Source organism: Geotrypetes seraphini, chromosome 3 (assembly GCF_902459505.1).
Source record: "Geotrypetes seraphini chromosome 3, aGeoSer1.1, whole genome shotgun sequence".
NCBI lineage: Eukaryota > Metazoa > Chordata > Amphibia > Gymnophiona > Dermophiidae > Geotrypetes > Geotrypetes seraphini.
Genome location: NC_047086.1, coordinates 191,108,369 through 191,127,002, shown reverse-complemented (window position 1 = coordinate 191,127,002; position 18,634 = coordinate 191,108,369). Strand labels below are relative to the sequence as shown.

Below are 18,634 nucleotides of genomic sequence, written 5' to 3'. Positions count from 1 at the left end.
CAGTACCTGCCTCAACTGATTTCCTGCCCCGATCTCCGACGCCGATTCCCTTCCTGCCTTCTGACTAGCTGCCGGAATGCCTCTTCTTCTTACCCCCAGACCAGCAGTGGCAGCAGCCGCGGTTTCAACAAGCAGCCACAGGCCATTTGCTAGGCCGGCCCACTTTGATAATGCGATCCGAGCCAGCCTAGCAAAAGCCCTGAGGCTGCCTGGCCTAGCGGATGCTGTACAGGGGGAGCAGGGAAGGGGGAAGGGAGAAGGGGTGCTGCTGGACAGGGGGAGCAGGGAAGGGGTGCTGCTGGACGGGGGAGGTAAAAGGAAGGGAGAATGACTACTGCTGGACAGGGGGAGCAAGAAAGGGGTGCTGCTGGACATGAGGGAGGTAAAAGGAAGGGAGAGAGACAGAAATAAAGGCAAATGGAAGGGAGAGAGACAGAAATAAAGACAGACATAAAGAAAGAAAAGGGGGCAGGGAGAGAGAAAGAAAGACAGACATACAGAAAGAAACAAATGCCTAAGTCTACACATCTATTCTAGCACCCGTTAATGTAACGGGCTAAAAAACTAGTAAATAAATAACACTCAAATTTATTTTTTTGTTGATTTTGCAATTTTTTAATTTCAATTATAATGTGAGTGAAAAATATTTGCTCAATTTAGTGTGCCGGAGCTAAAAAAGTGTGAGAGACTGCTTTAGCATGCTAAATGATCTGGCATTTCCCTTTTACTTAAAAAAAGTCACTGGCTGCCAATAGCTTACAAGATAACATTTAAGATCTTGGTTCTTGTGGTCAAGGCTATGCATACTGGACAACTAGTGCTATTTTTCAGTGCTCTGATCCCCCATTCTTTACCATGGCCTTTGCATCACAAAATTATAAACTTTTGTAGTGGTTAGAACTACAGCCTCAGCACCCTGAGGTTGTGGGTTCAAATCCCACACTGCTCCTTATCTCTGGAAAAGAAAGTGATGTAATTGCAGGTAAACAACACAAAGGGCTCCTTTTATCAAGCCGCGCTAGCGGGGTTAGCGCATCGGACATTTCATCACACGTTGGCGTGTGATGAAATGTCCGATGCGCTAACCCCGCTAGCGCGGCTTGATAAAAGGAGCCCTTTATGTTGTTTACCTGCAATTACATTCAGCAGGATATAAGATTACACATAACATAACATTGTTAACCTAATGTATACAGCATAAGCCAGGGTGGGCAACCAATGGTCCTCGAAGGCCATAACCCAGCTGGGTTGTCAAGATTTCCACAGTGAAGATGCCTGCATACATATTCATTGTGGAAATTTTGACAACCCAGCTGGGTTGTTCCCTTGAGGGCAGTGGTCGGATAAAAAACTAATGCCTGCTCAATGCAGGCATTAGCGGCTAGCGCAGCAGGCGGTTTAACGCACGTATTACGCGCGTTAAACCCCCTACCACAGCTTGATAAAAGGACCCCAAAGTTTCCTTGATTTACTCATGAAACAAAAGATATCCACAAAAATGTGTATTCTAACTGAGGAATAAATTAGGGCACCCCCACATATCCTCCCACTTAAAGTGGCTCAAATCACACACAGGTGTATCACATCAGGTGCACATGATTAGAACATTGTTACTCAGCATTTTGAAGGAGGTTTGCTCTACTTAAACCTCAGACATTTAGTTTGGTGTGCTCATGACTGTTGCGCTGAGAGTGAACACCATGGTAAGATCAAAAGAGCTGTCTGAGGCCTTCAGAAAGAAGATTGTAGCAGCTTATATCTAGTAAAGGATTTAAAAAGATCTCGAAAGAATTTAACATTAGCCATTCCACAGTCCGGAAAATAATATACAAGTGGAAGACTTTCCAAACAACTGCAACATGCCCAGATCTGGCCGTCCAAGCAAGTTGACCCCCAGAGCAGGCTGCAAGATGCTAAAAGAAGTCTCCAAAAACTCTAAAATGGCATCACGGGACCTACAGCAGGCTCTTGCTACTGTTGAAATGAAAGTGCATGCCACTACAATCAGAAAGAGACTGCATAGATTTAACTTGTATGGGAGGTGTGCAAGGAGGAAAAGCACAGTTACTTACCGTAACAGGTGTTATCCAGGGACAGCAGGCAGATATTCTTAACGTATGGGTGACGTCACCGACGGAGCCCCGGTATGGACCTTTTTAACTAGAAAGTTCTAGTTGGCCGCACCGCGCATGCGCGGGTGCCTTCCCGCCCGACGGAGGAGTGCGTGGTCTCCAGTTAAGATAAGCCAGCTAAGAAGCCAACCCGGGGAGGTGGGTGGGTCGTAAGAATATCTGCCTGCTGTCCCTGGATAACACCTGTTACGGTAAGTAACTGTGCTTTATCCCAGGACAAGCAGGCAGCATATTCTTAACGTATGGGTGACCTCCAAGCTAACAGAGAGGGAGGGGGGATGGTTGGCCATTAGGAAAATAAATTTTGTAACACAGATTGGCCGAAGTGTCCATCCCGTCTGGAGAAGGTATCCAGACAGTAGTGAGTAGTGAACGTGTGAACTGAAGACCAAGTGGCCGCCTTGCAGATTTCCTCAATAGGCGTGGAACGGAGGAAAGCCACAGAAGCAGCCATAGCTCTGACCCTGTGGGCCGTGACAGCTCCTTCCAGTGACAGGCCGGCCCGAGCATAACAGAACGCAATACAGGCAGCAAGCCAATTGGAGAGCGTTCGTTTAGAGACAGGACGACCCAGACGGTTGGGATCGAAGGTCAGAAAAAGTTGAGGAGAGGATCGGTGAGCCCTGGTACGGTCAAGGTAGTATGCAAGGGCACGTTTACAATCCAGTGTGTGTAACGCCTGTTCCCCAGGATGAGAATGGGGTTTCGGGAAGAAGACAGGCAATACAATAGATTGGTTGAGGTGAAAAGCCGAAACCACCTTGGGAAGGAATTTAGGATGGGTACGCAGAACCACCTTGTCATGGTGAAAAACAGTGAACGGTGGATCGGCGACCAGTGCATGCAGCTCACTGACCCTCCTGGCAGAGGTGATGGCAATGAGGAAAAGCACCTTCCATGTGAGAAGTTTGAGCGAAGTAGTAGCAAGAGGCTCAAAAGGAGGTTTCATGAGGGCTGACAAAACCACATTTAGGTCCCAGACGACAGGAGGAGGCTGTAGAGGTGGTTTGATGTTGAAGAGGCCTCTCATGAAGCGGGAAACCAGAGGGTGAGCCGTGAGAGGTTTTCCGAGGATAGGCTCATGAAACGCAGTGATGGCACTGAGGTGGACTCTGATTGAGGTAGACTTGAGACCAGCCTCGGACAGAGAGAGTAGATAGTCCAGAATGGTCTCTACTGCCAATGAGGTGGGATTGTGATGATGCAGGAGGCACCAAGAGGAAAACCGGGTCCACTTCTGATGGTAACATTGAAGCGTGGAGGGTTTCCTGGAGGCATCCAGAATGCGACGGACAGGCTGAGACAGGGTATCTGGAGAGGTTAGCCCGAGAGAAACCAAGCAGTCAGGTGGAGGGAAGACAGATTGGGGTGCAGTAGAGACTGATGCTGCTGTGTAAGCAGAGTAGGAAACACAGGAAGAGGAATGGGCTCCCTGGAGCTGAGCTGGAGCAGGAGGGAGAACCAGTGCTGTCGGGGCCACCGGGGGGCGATGAGAATCATGGTGGCCCTGTCCTTGCGGAGCTTGAACAAGGTCCGCGACATCAGAGGGAGTGGAGGAAAGGCATAGAGGAACCGATCCGTCCAGTCGAGTAGGAATGCATCTGGGGTCAGACGATGCGGAGAGAAGAGTCTGGAACAGAACTGGGGCAGCTGATGGTTGTGAGGAGCTGCAAATAGGTCCACTTGCGGGGTGCCCCAGCGAGCAAAAATGGAGTGGAGAGTAGGAGGGTCCAGGGTCCACTCGTGAGGTTGCAGGATGCGGCTGAGCTGGTCGGCCAGGGAGTTCTGTTCGCCCTGGATATAGACAGCCCTGAGGGACAGATTGTGGGCTATGGCCCAGGTCCAGATTCGGAGGGCCTCCTGACAAAGGGGACGAGATCCGGTGCCGCCTTGCTTGTTGATGTAGTACATGGCGACTTGGTTGTCCGTGCACAGGAGAAGAACCTGAGGGTAGAGGAGATGCTGGAAAGCCTTGAGAGCATAAAACATGGCCCTGAGCTCCAGGAAGTTGATGTGATGTTGACGCTCCTGAGGGGTCCAAAGTCCCTGGGTGCGGAGATCGCCCAAGTGGGCCCCCCATGCATAGGGGGAAGCATCCGTGGTTATGACCATGGAATGAGGAGGCGGATGGAAGAGAAGTCCCCTGGAGAGATTTGAGGAGTTCAACCACCATTGAAGAGATTGCTGAAGAGACGATGTCACAGAGATGGGATGAGAAAGAAGATTCGTGGTCTGTGACCATTGGTTGGCAAGGGTCCATTGAGGTATCCTGAGGTGGAGTCGTGCCAGAGGAGTCACATGGACTGTTGAGGCCATGTGGCCTAGAAGGACCATCATCTGGCGAGCAGGGATGGATGGATGAAGGAGCACCTGCCGGCAAAGGTGAAGTAGCGTCCGGTGCCGGTCGGCAGGAAGGAACGCCCTCATCTGATTGGTATCGAGAACTGCTCCGATGAACTGCAGGCGCTGCGTAGGAAGCAGATGTGACTTGGGATAATTGATCTCGAACCCCAAGAGATGGAGGAAAGAGATGGTTTGATGAGTGGCTTGCAGCACAAGCGGAGATGTAGGTGCTTTCACCAACCAATCGTCCAAGTATGGGAACACTTGTAGGTTGTGGGACCTGAGAAAAGCCGCTACCACAATCAGGCACTTGGTGAACACCCTGGGTGATGATGCGAGACCAAAGGGCAGCACCTTGTACTGATAGTGGTGATTTTGTATCTGGAATCGGAGGTAGCGGCGCGAAGCCTGATGGATTGGGATGTGAGTGTAGGCCTCCTTGAGGTCCAGGGAACATAGCCAGTCGTGTTGAGATAGAAGAGGATAAAGCGTGGCCAGGGAGAGCATTCTGAACTTTTCTTTGACCAAACACTTGTTGAGGTTCCTGAGGTCTAAGATGGGACGAAGATCTCCCGTTTTCTTGGGTACCAGGAAGTAGCGGGAGTAAAATCCCTGACCCCTTTGGTCTGGAGGAACTTCTTCGATGGCATTGAGGAGGAGGAGGGATTGGACCTCCCTGAGGAGGAGAGGAGTTTGGGAGGAGTGGGAAGAGTCTGGAACCTTAGTGAGTATCCGTGGCGGATGATGTTGAGAACCCACAGGTCTGATGTGATGGCCTCCCAGCGTTGGAGAAAGATGGTGAGGCGACCTCCGATAGGTTGAGGAAGAGGCATCGAAGGGTGGAGACTGGCTATGCCCTGGAGAAAGGAGTCAAAAGGGCTGAGGAGGTTTAGTCTGAGGGAGAGGCTTGGTCGCCTGGTGAGACTGAGAGCGAGCCTGAGTGTGCTGTTGTTGGCGAGGACGGCGAGATTGCTGCTGAGGAGGATTCAGCGGCCTGGCAGAGAATCGGCGTTGATAAGAGGACTGAGGCCTGTATGGTCGTGCCGGTGGAGTTTTCTTTTTGGGTTTAATGAGGGTGTCCCATCTGGTCTCATGAGCCGAAAGTTTTTGTGTTGTGGTATCAAGAGACTCCCCAAAAAGTTCGTCACCAAGACAGGGCGCGTTGGCGAGACGGTCCTGGTGGTTTACATCAAGGTCAGACACCCTCAGCCAGGCTAGGCGTCGCATGGCCACAGCCAGTGCGGAGGCTCGTGAAGTAAGCTCGAAGGAGTCGTAAATCGAGCGCACCATAAACTTTCTGAGCTGAAGGAGGTTGGAAATCTGCTGTTGGAAGAGTGGGACCTTACGCTCAGGTATATATTTTTCTAGAGCAGAAAGTTGTTGGACCAGGTGTTTCATATAAAATGAAAAATGAAAGGTGTAATTGTTGGCTCTGTTAGCCAGCATGGCATTCTGGTACAGGCGCTTTCCAAATTTGTCCATTGTCTTTCCCTCTCTGCCAGGAGGGGTGGAGGCATAAACGCTGGAGCCTTGAGATTTTTTGAGAGTGGACTCTACAAGGAGGCTCTCATGGGGCAATTGGGGTTTGTCAAATCCCGGAATAGGGATGACCCGGTATAAGCTGTCCAGTTTTTTAGGGGCACCTGGAACAGTCAATGGAGTCTCCAAATTTTTATAAAATGTTTCCCGGAGGATATCATGTACAGGAAGTTTTCAAACCCGGAGGCTTGGATGATTACAACAGGCCCCGCCGGGGCCGGCTGCAAAAATAAGGAAAAAGACACGAAAAGAAATTTTTTTTTTTTTTTTTTTTAGAAGAATAAAGTCGAAAGACAAAAATAGAACCAAAATTGGATCAAAAATCGCGAGCGGGAAGGCAAATTGAGAGTTTTCAACGGCCGTTGAAAAGCACATGCGTCTTCTTCGCTCCGCGGAAACGAAGAAACTGGAGACCACGTACTCCTCCGTCGGGCGGGAAGGCACCCGCGCATGCGCGGTGCGGCCAACTAGAACTTTCTAGTTAAAAAGGTCCGTACCGGGGCTCCGTCGGTGACGTCACCCATACGTTAAGAATATGCTGCCTGCTTGTCCTGGGATAACCTTTGTTCTCTAAGAGAAACATCAAGGCCAGACTGAAGTTTGCCAGAGAGAACATAGCCAAACAGCAGGACTTCTGAAATAGTGTTCTATGGACAGATGAGTCTAAAATTGAATTATTTGGTCACCAGAAAAGAGGACATGTTTGGCATATACCAAATACAGCATTCTAACTGCAATCACATCACTTTCTTTTCCAGAGATTTAAAAAAAAGAAAGAAAAAAGATTCGACATCAATATGTGAACATTTCTTAAGAAAGAATTGAATATTTCATGGGGTGTCCTAATTTTTTCACATGACTTTATGTCCGTTTCCCAATCTGTGCTGTAGCATCTTGAACCGTTTTGTCCTAATGGTGAACACACTAAGGTCCCTTTTAGAAAGTCCAATAGCAGGTCCCAACGTGGTTATGTATTTATTTTTCAGTACTGTTCTGTGTAATTTTTGTTTAACAGCGTCGCTGTATTTCTAACGGTGAGAAAGCCATGATGCATTTGCTTAGGTTAATGAGCAGACTAATTGCTTACTGTGGCCTGCTTCTGCAGACTGAACTTACTATCAAGCCGCCTCAGAGACTTTTCTATCTCTTAAATATGTTTTATTTTATTTTTAATTTTTTATCTTCTTTCATTCTTTCTATTTTATATTTCTTTGATTTTTGATCTTGGAAATGTATTATATGTTATTACTTATTTTTAGTTTATCAGCTACTTTAGCTATATTGTGAGCCTTTGGAACAGATAGGGTAGTTTTCCTCAAGTACCTAATTTCATTTTAGTTTGATACATTGTAAACTGCTTAGGTCAGTAAACTGCAGGAGCAGTATATCAAATCTTAAATAAACATAAACATACTGTATACATTACTATATTTTTTTCAGCATTATTGTATGCTAATGTTTTTGTTTAATAGCGTTACTCTACTTTTAATGGTGAGAAACCATGGTGTATTGCAGGGGTGTCCAACCTGCGGCCCAAGGGCCGCATGCGGCCCCATGAAGTATTTTGTGTAGCCCCGGTTGAGGGCGCTGCAGTGTTTTCCTCTGCTGGCCCCAGGTGTTTACCATCTTGCCAGCTCCCTCCTCTGTCTTGCTGCAGTGTTTGCACGTTTGTGTGGCCCCAGAAACATTTTTTTCGGCCAATGCGGCCCATGGAAGCCAAAAGGTTGGACACCCCTGGTGTATTGCATTGGTTGAGCAGATTAATTGCTTACTATGGTTATGTAATACCGTACATTTATTTATTTTCTAGCACTGTTCTGTGCAATTATTTTGTTCAATAATTTTACTTCTGTAAGCAATACTGCAAATAAAAAGTAAGTTTGCAACATTCTAAATGTTCTACTATGGTTTTTGTCAAATGCTGTCCATGCAGGAGCCTAATCCTATTTTTCCTATAGGATCCATTATTCACGTTGGTACAGATTATCTAAATGGTGCCCAAGCTCAGTGAAAAACGCCATATAAATGACATTTTCACTAATTTTCAAGGCACCTTTTGGCGCCTAACAAATCGGTGCCAAAATGGCGACTCCATTGGAGCTTTCCGGCCTTTAACGCCACAGTAGGTGTGGCTAATGCTGGAAGTGGCGTTAGGCACCAGAAAGGTAGGTGCCGGAAATGTAGGCCTGGAAACTCTGGTCTACATTTCCGGCATCTGCCTTTGCTGGAGGCGCGATCTGGTAACCAGTGCCGTTGCGCGATTGACACGTGATCCGACAATGGCGCCGTTTACAGAATCTGGGCCTTTATGCAGTTTTGAGGTGCAAAATGTACTTCTGGAATCTAACCTTCTATTTTCCCAAAGGTGCATTTCGTCATTCGCAATTTTGCGGTTTGCGGACTTTGTCAGGAACCATACGACTGTGAATAACGAGAATGGACTGTATTTGCAAAGTTTGAAATTAAACTCAATTTTTTTTAAATGGATTGGGGATAAAAGTGACCTGAAACCATCTATTTTTCTTGTTATATCAGGCATACAAATATCTTTATGTCGGGAGACTTAAGATGCTGCGTGTCCTTCTGGATTCTCATCTGATAATAAATTTTCATCTGAATTTTTTGATTAAAAAATATTTGGTCAGATACATCAACTCAGACATATTAGATCATTTTTAGATGTACAAAGTTTTCAGACAGTAATTCAGTAATTTTATTATCACTTGACCCACTGTAACAGCATATTGACTGGGTTACCTGAATGCCAGTTGTCTTGCCTACAACTATTACAAGCACAAAATGTTGCAATTAAGATGATTTTTTGAGGTACTAAATGGGAAAATGTGACACCTTTTATGATAATTCTGCTTTGGTTTCCAGTTAAGGACAGATTAGAATTTAAGGCCCTCTTTTATTAAGCCGCAGTAGAGGTTTCTACCGTGGCCCAGGGCGCTAAATGCTCCGACGCTGCTCTACCGCAGCTTTGTAAAAGAGGGACTAAGCATCTTGAGGGAAATTCTATAAACGGTGCCTAGTTTAATTGATGTATTAATTGTCCACGCCATTATAAACTAATTAAAACCGATAAATCAAAGCTACGCAAGGAATTCTGCACAGTGCCAAGCACAGCATAAGTCGAGGAACCTACTGACACCTACCTGAAAAGTAGGCATGATTAGGAGTGGCAAATAGGCATGCTATGACTTGGGCGGCAGCACTAGGCATCCGTGGTAGGCGCTGGTAAATTATTCTAGGAAAACATTGGCCTAATATGCTGGCACCTACCATACCAAGTGATACCTAAGCCAAGTTAAGTGCTGCTAGGTGTGATTCTGTAAACAGCCCCTAGCAATCAATTGACAACTGTCCTGAAGTTAGGTGCCGTTAGGCGCCATTTATAGAATCAGGCCCCTTATACTGTTGTTTAACCCTTTATTTGGCATTGTTGCTCAGAAGCAACATGTGTCTTCTATGGCTCTAATGGGAGATCTGCATCTCCAAATGCCCGTTACTTGGCACTGTTGCCCTCGTTCAACATCAAGTTACGTAAAGCAGCCGTTTTACCATCTGCCAATTAAAGGGTTAAAATTCTTAATGGCTAACCCCCAAATTCTATAAAGTCTGCCTAAAGTTATAGCAGGTGCCTACATCGGTGCACCTAGCCGATGCAGGGGCCTAACTTAATTGATAGGCTTAATTGGCACCAATAATTGGCACTTAACACCTCATAATTGCTGTTAATTGGACTTAATTGATAGTTAGACGTCTAATTCAAAAAATGTGATTCTATAAAAAGTAGGCACCTAGTCCAAGGTGTATAGTTAAAAATGGGCACTGTTAGGGGTGGATCATGGCCATGTTTCCAAGTTAGGTGCCTGTTTTCGAGTTAGGCATCATTGTGTGCCTAACTTAGGTACATGTACTTAAGCCAGAAAGCCCTGACACAAATACAGTGCACCTAAAAGTTAGGACTCCTAGCGATGCCACTTAGGTGGCACTAAGCGTGATTCTATACAATGCATCTAAGTTTTATAGAATCACGCTTAGTGCCGCATTAGATGGCGCCAGTTTTTTTTAGGGTAGCTTGGTTTGTGCCAATATGCCCTCTACATTTAAAAGTGCAATATAAGTTGCTACTATTGTCACTGAAAGATTTTAGACTACGAAGCTGGAAAAAAATATTAGGACTAAGGGGCATGCGTTGAAGCTACTAAGTAGTAGATTTAAAACAAACCGGAGAAAATATTTTTTCACACGACGTGTAATTAAACTATGGAATTCGTTGCCAGAGAATGTGGTAAAATCAGCTAGCTTAGCGGGGTTTAAAAAAGGTTTGGATAATTTCCTAAAAGAGACGTCCGTAGGCCATTATTGAGATGGCCTGAGGAAATCCACTGCTTATTCCTAGGATAAGCTGCATAAAATCTGTTTTACTACTTGGGATCTTGCTAGGTATTTGGGACCTGGGTTGGCCACTTTTGGAAACAGGATAGTGGGCTTGATGGACCTTCGGTCTATCCCAGTATGGCAATTCTTATGTTCTAATAAGATCATTAGAAGGGTCTGGTCCCGAACTTTGAAATACATTACCTTTAACACTATGGAAGAGAGCAAATTATATGCAATTTTATCATTAAAACTTGGTTATTTAAGAAATACTATTGAGATAACATATTCTAGTAATATGGACATTACTAACATAGATTACAGTACTATATCCTATTGCTGTGTTTCCTGAGTATTTTTTTTTTCAACCTGTTATCCACCTAGAGTTATTATATTTGGTTAAGTGAAATAAACTATAAATGTATGATAAAATTAAATTAATCAAATTACACAGCCAGCATCGGGTGCTAGTCGCATAATTGGTTTTATTGGAATTTGCCAGCACAGACAGTACAGAATGTTTAGCTGTGTAAGTTTCCATATGGCCAAAAGTTTTGCATTTATACTGAGACGGGAGTAAGGGCAATTCAGGGGTGGGGCTTAAATTTATCCTGAGATATTCTGCTGCCCTCCGGATACAGTAACTTATCCATTTACCATGGATTCTACAGTACATATGGCGCTTTGAGTTGTGCGTATCCCAATTTGCGTGTGCAATTTAATTGAATAACGAGCCAGTCAGTGCCGTTAATTGGCCACTAACAATAAATTATTGGCACTAATTGGCAGTAATTAGAATTTATGTGTGCATCTTTTTAGGCATATTGTATAAAGAGGTGCATGTAAATTCTAGTGCATGGAACTGATAAGGGGATGTGGCCATGGAAGGGGCATGGACAGGTCATGGGTGTTCTGAAAATATATATGCACTGTTATAGAATGCGACTGATCTGGGCCTAAGTTAGGCGTGTGGATTTACAGTAGGTTTTAGTTGGTGTAAATGGTCGTGCCTAAATTTAGTCAAAGGTCCCAGCGCTAAATGCTATTCTATGAAATGTGCCTAACTTTTAGGTGTGGTTTATAGAATAGCACTAAGTGGGGGTTTTCCATGCTGATTTTTGTTTTTTTTGGGGGGGATGCCATATATAGAATTTCCCCCTTAAAGAGGAAGTTGTCAATGCAGGCTACTGTTAAGATATGTTATTTTACTGTTAATTCCAGTTATTAGCATCTAGTATTTCATTGCATAAAATGGGACCTGTACTAAAACAGCACAAAGTAGTGGTACAATCATATCTAAACTGCACTCCTAAGTGGGATTACGGAATTAATAGCCCTAACTTTATATAAATTTTATCAATTTGAATGGACACTTATAAATTGATATTTTGACTCAAAATAAATTATAGGGATGAAATATTTATTTAATTTATTTATATGGATTTATACCCTGTCCTCTCCAAAGACCTCAGAACGGGTTACAGTTTACATTCACAGCGTTACAATATAGGATTTACATACTGTAGTTGCAATATATCTGCATATAAGATTACAGTGCTCTCCCGGTCATTCGTGGTCAGTGATTCGCGGTCCCAGTCATTCGTGGTATTTTCTGACCGCGAATGACCGGGCAGCCAGAGCGCAGGCGAGTGAAGGAAATCACTCGCGGTATGCTCCGACAGCCTCTTCCTGTACTAAAGTCGGGCCTCACCAATCCTTCACTTGCCAGCGCTCTGGCTTTCCTCTCCTGCCTCTCCGGCTGCCCTCTCCTGTCTCCCCCGCTAAAAAACGTATTCGCGGTTTTTCAACATTCGCGGGGGTTCCTGGAACGAAACCCCCGCGAATATTGGGGGAGTGCTGCTGATGAAGTGTTGAGAGAGTGACTAGGCAAAAAGTAGGTCCCTCTCCACATCTGTGCATATCGGCCTCTCACCTTAGCACCCTTGGATTTCTACAACCCAAGTCCATCACTCTGCACTTCTTTGCATTGAATTTTAGCTGCCAGAGGTTAACCTTAGAGACCATTCTTCTAACTCTTGCAGATACTTTTTTATGTTTTTCGCTCAATCTGGGGTGTCCAGTCTGTTACAAATCTTGGCATCATCTGCAAAAAAACAAACAAACTACCTTCTAACCCTTTGACAATGTCGCTCACAAATAAACTGAACGGAATCAATCCCAGCACCGATCCTTGAGGCACTTTCAATAAATTGCCTAGGATTTCAAGACTCTTCCCCACACTCTGTTTGAACTCTTACCACATCTGCAAGGGATGCTGGCACCACTGGATACAAATCCCTGGATTAGAGGTTTCTTTTTTATCTCTCCCAACATTACTATGAGACAACCATTAGCCTGTCAGAATTAAGTTGGGCTCAAATCAAACTGGCCTCTTTTGAACACTCATAACAATGTAACGTGGCAGTGTAAAGCCTTGACAAAAAGGAAAGTTTTAAGCAATACTACGGTCCACTTTTCAGCAAGTGACCCTTTAAAGATACAAAAGGTTTAGAACTGCTGAATCTGCTGCCTCTGTTCTTCTGTTTTCAATAAAGGAAAACATGGAAAATTGGTCACGGGCTGAAAGGCAGGCAAAGCAAATTGTAGCCCTCCAGGGTCAACACTCTGTTACTTACCGTATCCAAGCAGACACAGCATGGCTGATTATTTCTTCCTGCGTGCGCTAAAAACCTGTTTAAGAAGTCTGACCATGTTGCATGGCTCCAATCCTCGGAGCTCTTAAGTCTTTTCTGATGAAAAACATGTCAAAGAAGCCCCCTCCCACTGACTTTCAGAGCCCAGGTTAGTAAATAAAAAAATACTCCTCTTCCCTCCCCCGGCTCCTGCCCTTGGGGAAAGTGTTCCCAGTCCATCATGACATCAATGAACAATTTGTTAACACCCCGCCGATTTCAATTGCATCTGGAACACCAAAATGACAACTAATGGAGGCTGGCACAATGTCTGCTGCAAACACATCTGAATTTAAATGAGGATCCCCACATACCAGGGTCTAGCACAAACTCTGATATTAAAGCCGACAAGCAATACAGAACAAAAAATTCCAGAATGCTTAGTGAACCAAGTTAAGCCTCCAGAAGCTCGAAAAGTTAAGAATAGAACTGGTCCTTGAAATACAGCAAACTGCAAATTATTGTTGCTTGCGAAATGCCTATGTATTTAGTCAGGGTATAAATTTTTAAGATAAATATACTAGCAGATATCACAAGACCACAATCTTCTACATAGAAACATGAAGTCAGATAAAGGCCAAATGGCCCATCCATAGTAACATAGTACATGATGGCACATTATCTACAGCAACTCAGCCACCTCTCTCATCAAACTCCTATCTGATGCATGAGCCACCTCATGCAGAATTCTCAACAGGATCCAATTGAACCTCCCCTTGACAAAAAAATTTTAAATACAGAAGAATTTTCCAATCCATGTTCACCTTCCTCGGAGTCAAAATCTGGAATGATCTCAAAGAGACTATAAGAACCGAAGCTAATCATGCCCTATTCCGAAAGAAACTGAAAACCTCACTCTTTGACAACTGATTCCTCAAAGTTCGCCTTACACACCTGTCCTTTCTTTTACTATAATTAGGATCTCGTTCCCTGTCCCCCTTCCTTCCTTCCTTCCCCTTCCCCTCACTTCCCCTTCCTTCTTCTAGTCGCCTAGATGTGTGTGACGCACAAATATTAGATTAGATTAGATAAAGACCCAAATGGTCCATCCAGTCTGCCCAACCATACCCTAACTTTAAATTACTGATTTAATTTAAATTGTCCTTTTTCCTAGATATTTCTGGGCCAGAAACCCAGACCTCTGTCCGGTACTGTACTTGATTCCATCTACTGAAGCCTCCGTCAAAGCTCACTCCAGGCCATCTAAACCATGCCAGCCATTGAAGCCTTCCCCAGCCCATCCTCAACCAAATGGCCATATACGGGAAACAGACTGTTCAAGTCTGCCTAGTACTGGCCTTAGCTCTTCAATATATACCATTATTTTCTGAACTGTCACCGTTTTCCTCTCCACCAATTCCCCCGGGAGTGCATTCCAGCTTCAACCATCCTCTCCATACAGAAGAATTTCCTAACATTACTCTTGAGTCTACCACCCCTCAACCTCAAATTATGCCCTCTAGTTTTTACCATTTTCCTTTCTCAGGAAAATATTTTGTTCTACTTTAGTACTTTTCAAGTATTTGAAAATCTGAATCATATCTCTCCTGTCCCTCCTTTCCTCTAGGGTATACATATTCAGCGCTTCCAGTCTCTCCTCATATGTCTTTTGGTGCAAACCTCCTACCATTTTCATTGCTTTCCTCTGGACCACTTCAACTTTTCTTATGTCCTTTGCCAGATACAGTCTCCAAAATTGAACACAATAATCCATGTGGGGCCTCACCAATGTCCTGTACAGGCGCATCAAACCTTCTTTCTTCTACTGGTTATGCCTGTCTCTATACAGCCTAACAGCCACCGCCTTGTCACACTGTTTCTTTGCCTTTAGATCTTCAGACACCAACACCCCAAGGTCCCTCTCCCCATCCGTGTATATCAGCCTCTCACCTCCCCAGCACATACAGCTCCTTCTGATCTCTAATCACCAAATGTATTACTCTGCACTTCTTTGCATTCAATTTTACTTGCCAGATATTAGACCATTCCTCTAACTTTTGCAGATCCTTTTTCATGTTTTCCATTCCCTCTTTGGTGTCTACTCTGTTACAACTCTTGGTATCATCTGCAAAAAGGCAAACCTTTCCTTCTAACCCTTCAGCAACGTCGCTGACAAACATTTTGAACAGGATTGGCCCCCAGCACCGAATCTTGAGTGACTCCACTACTCACCTTTCCTTCCTCCGAGCAAATTCCATCAAGTTTGTTCAAGAGCCTCCTATGAAGAATTGTGTCAAAGTCTTTGCTGAAATCTAAGTAAATTACATCTAGCATTTACCCTTGATTCAGTTCTCTGGTCACCCAATCAAAAAAATTGAATCAGGTTCGTTTGGCACAATTTACCTTTAGTAAAACCATGTTGCCTCGGATCCTGTAACCCATTAGATTCTAGGAATTTCATTATCCTTTCTTTCAGCAATGCTTCCATTATTATTCCAATAACTTAAGTGAGGCTTACCGGCCTGTAGTTTCCTGCTTCATCTCTGCAAACATTTTTGTGAATAAGGACCACATCTGCTCATCTCCAAACCCAAGGAACTACTCCCATCTCCAGAGATTTGTTGAACAAATCTTTAATAGGACCTGCCAGAACCTCCATGAGCTCTCTCAGTATCCTGGGATGGATCCCGTCTGGTCCCATTGCTTTGTCCACCTTCAATTTTTCAAGTTGTTCAAAAACACTTTCCTCTAGAAATGGAGTGGAATCTACTCCATTTTCGTGTGTAACTTTGCCAGACAATCTCGATCCTTCTCCAGGATTTTCTTCCATGAACACAGAACAGAATTATTTGTTCAGCATATTTGCTTTTTCCTCATCACTTTCCACATATCGGTTCATAGCATCTTTTACTTAGTTTCACAATTCCACTTTTCATCTTCCTCCTTTCACTAATATATCTGAAAAAAAATTTGTCTCCCTTTTTTTTTACATTTTTAGACATTTGCTCTTCCGCTTTCGCAAGACTTATCTCTCTCTTGGCTTCTTTCAGTTTCACCTAGTAGTCTTCTTGGTTTTTTTTATATTTTAGGAACACCAACTATTTTACCTTTATTTTCTCCACCACTAGTTTGGAGAACCATATCGGTTTCCTTATTCTCTTGTTTTTATTTATTTTCTACACATACAGGTCACATCCCTCCTGCCATTTTTGCTGCCATGGGGAGGTCATTGGGAAGGGCCATCAGGACAGGACAGGACAGGAGGGGGGACTTAAAAAATTTTTTTTATGGGGCAGATTGTGTGTGTGTAACACACGCATATCTGTGCCATTAAAAAAAGAGAGAAGTCCTAACAGCAGTGGCAGGAGGCTGCTTCCCCTGTCTCTGCTGTTAGGGCTCTGCGCATATGTCAATCGCTTACTGAGTGATTGATCTGTTGGGTTTGCATACAAACTTGATAGCGCATCGATCGCTCCTGGAGAATTGGCCAACAGCGAACCAATCAGTATCTTTAGTGCATCCAGGCCTTTGAGTTTTGTGTGGCCGCTCTCCACTTTAGCTGTTATATTAAATCAAACCGTTTGATGATTGCTACTTCCCAGGTTGGCTCCCACTCTAACATTAGAAATATTATCCCCATTTGTGAGGACCACATCCAATATCACTTTTTCCCTTGTGGGCTCTCTCACCATTTGTTTGAGCAGAGCCTCTTGAAAGGCATCCACAATCTCCCTACTTCTTTCCGATTCTGCAGATGGAACTTTCTAGTCCGCATCTGGCAGATTGAAATCACCCAACAGCAGCACCTCCTCTTTCTTTCTGAACTTTGGGGTATCTGCAATCAGATCTTAATCAATTTTCTGCAAATGAGTCAGAGGTCTGTAGACTACACCCATGTAGATAGCAGTTCCATCTTCTCTTTTCAAAGCGATCCATATCGCTTCTTTCTCTCCCCAGGTCCCTTTCAGCAATATCGCTTACAAAAATGTTAAAATGACCAGACCCAAGAACCAAACCTTGAGGCATACCACTGGTAACATCCCTTTCCTCTGAGCAATCTCCACTGACCACTGACCTCTGTCGCCTTCCACTCGACCGGCTCCTGACCCAGTCCGTCACTTTGGGGGCCCATACCAAGGCCACTCAATTTATTAGATGCCTGCATGGACACTATTAAAGGCTTTGCTAAAATCTAAATACACCATATCTAGTGCACTCCTATCTAATTCTCTGGTCACCCAGTCAAAGAAATTGATCAGATTTGACTGACAAAACCTGCCTTTAGTGAATCCATGTTGCTTGGGTCCTATAATCCACAGGATTCCGGAAATGTCACTATTCTCTGTTTTAAAAGTGTACCATTAATTTACTTACCACAGAAATCAAACGTAGCAGCCTGTAGTTCCCTACTTTTTCCTTACTTCCACTTTTGTGAAGAGGGACCACATCCGCCCTTCTCCAATCCTCCAATACTACTCTCAATTCTATAGAAGCATTGAAAAGTTTAGCCAATCACCTCCACCAACCCAAAAAATCAACAGGTCTGCCTGGGGTTTTTTTTTTTCAATGGGCACAGATGTTGTGTATGTGTGTGTAATACACACACAGGCCCTGATTCTGCAAAGCGTGCCTAAAGTTAGGCACGGTTTGGGTGTCCAAGATAGGCATCTTTTGTAGAATCGCACTCAGCAAAGCTCAGCACTGTTTAGATGTCCAATTTTTGAGACGTCCTTTAGAGAATCGGGTTTTAGGTGAGAGTTAGACGTCCAATGTCCTTAATATTATAATATTTTATTATTACAACGTTATTAGAATGGTGATTTTATGGTGTTTTTTATTATAAATGTGATGCTGGGAGTTGGATCTGTTTGATGCTTTTATTTATTTCTCTTCCATCAGAGACAGTGACAGGGATTTGAACCAGCAACATTAGGGTAGAAGGCTGTAGGTTTAACCAGTGTGCTACATAGTGAGCTAGCAAATTGCATAGCAATTGTAAAACTAGGTCCTATAGGCATTGTAAAGGAAGTCTACTTTTCAGCATAGTTTGGGGTTCAGATAGACCTAAGTTCCATGGACAGAATTTAGGCACAGTTTGGACGTCCTTAATACGATCTGCTAAATAGCTCTCTGGGTTTTTATTTTTGCTTTAGTATGCTCAAAATACATTTAATAAGGCACCACATAAACAGAGCACATCAAAACAGATATATTGCATGCAAAACCTTCTATTTTTGTGGACAAACAGCAATGATCCATTAACTGAAGCACAGCATATGAAAAACAGCTTTGTTTCTTACTAAAAAGCTACCCTTTTTTTCTGACTAAACAGTGCTCCAATGAGCTCATTACTGAAAACAAGGAAAGCACATGGAAAAAAATATATAGATTGCATACATAACTTCATTTACAAAAGCTTAAAAACAGAATAAACAGATACAGACTTTAGCATGGCTTCTACTTCATTGGAAATGGAGATGTGCAGTTGCACAATGCTGACCTCATTGTGAGATCATCAAGGTGCACCTGCAAGGTACAATGCCACAATTAAAATATGTGCTGGGATTTGAACCCATGATCTCTGGAAGATAAGCAAAATGC

General features: G+C 43.9%; 1 protein-coding gene across 2 annotated transcripts in view; it reads right to left on the bottom strand.

The window, feature by feature from the left end:
- NCKAP1L (NCK associated protein 1 like) overlaps positions 1-18,634 on the bottom strand; it is a 265,246-nt gene that overhangs the window by 49,989 nt on the left and 196,623 nt on the right. The window lies entirely within an intron of this gene.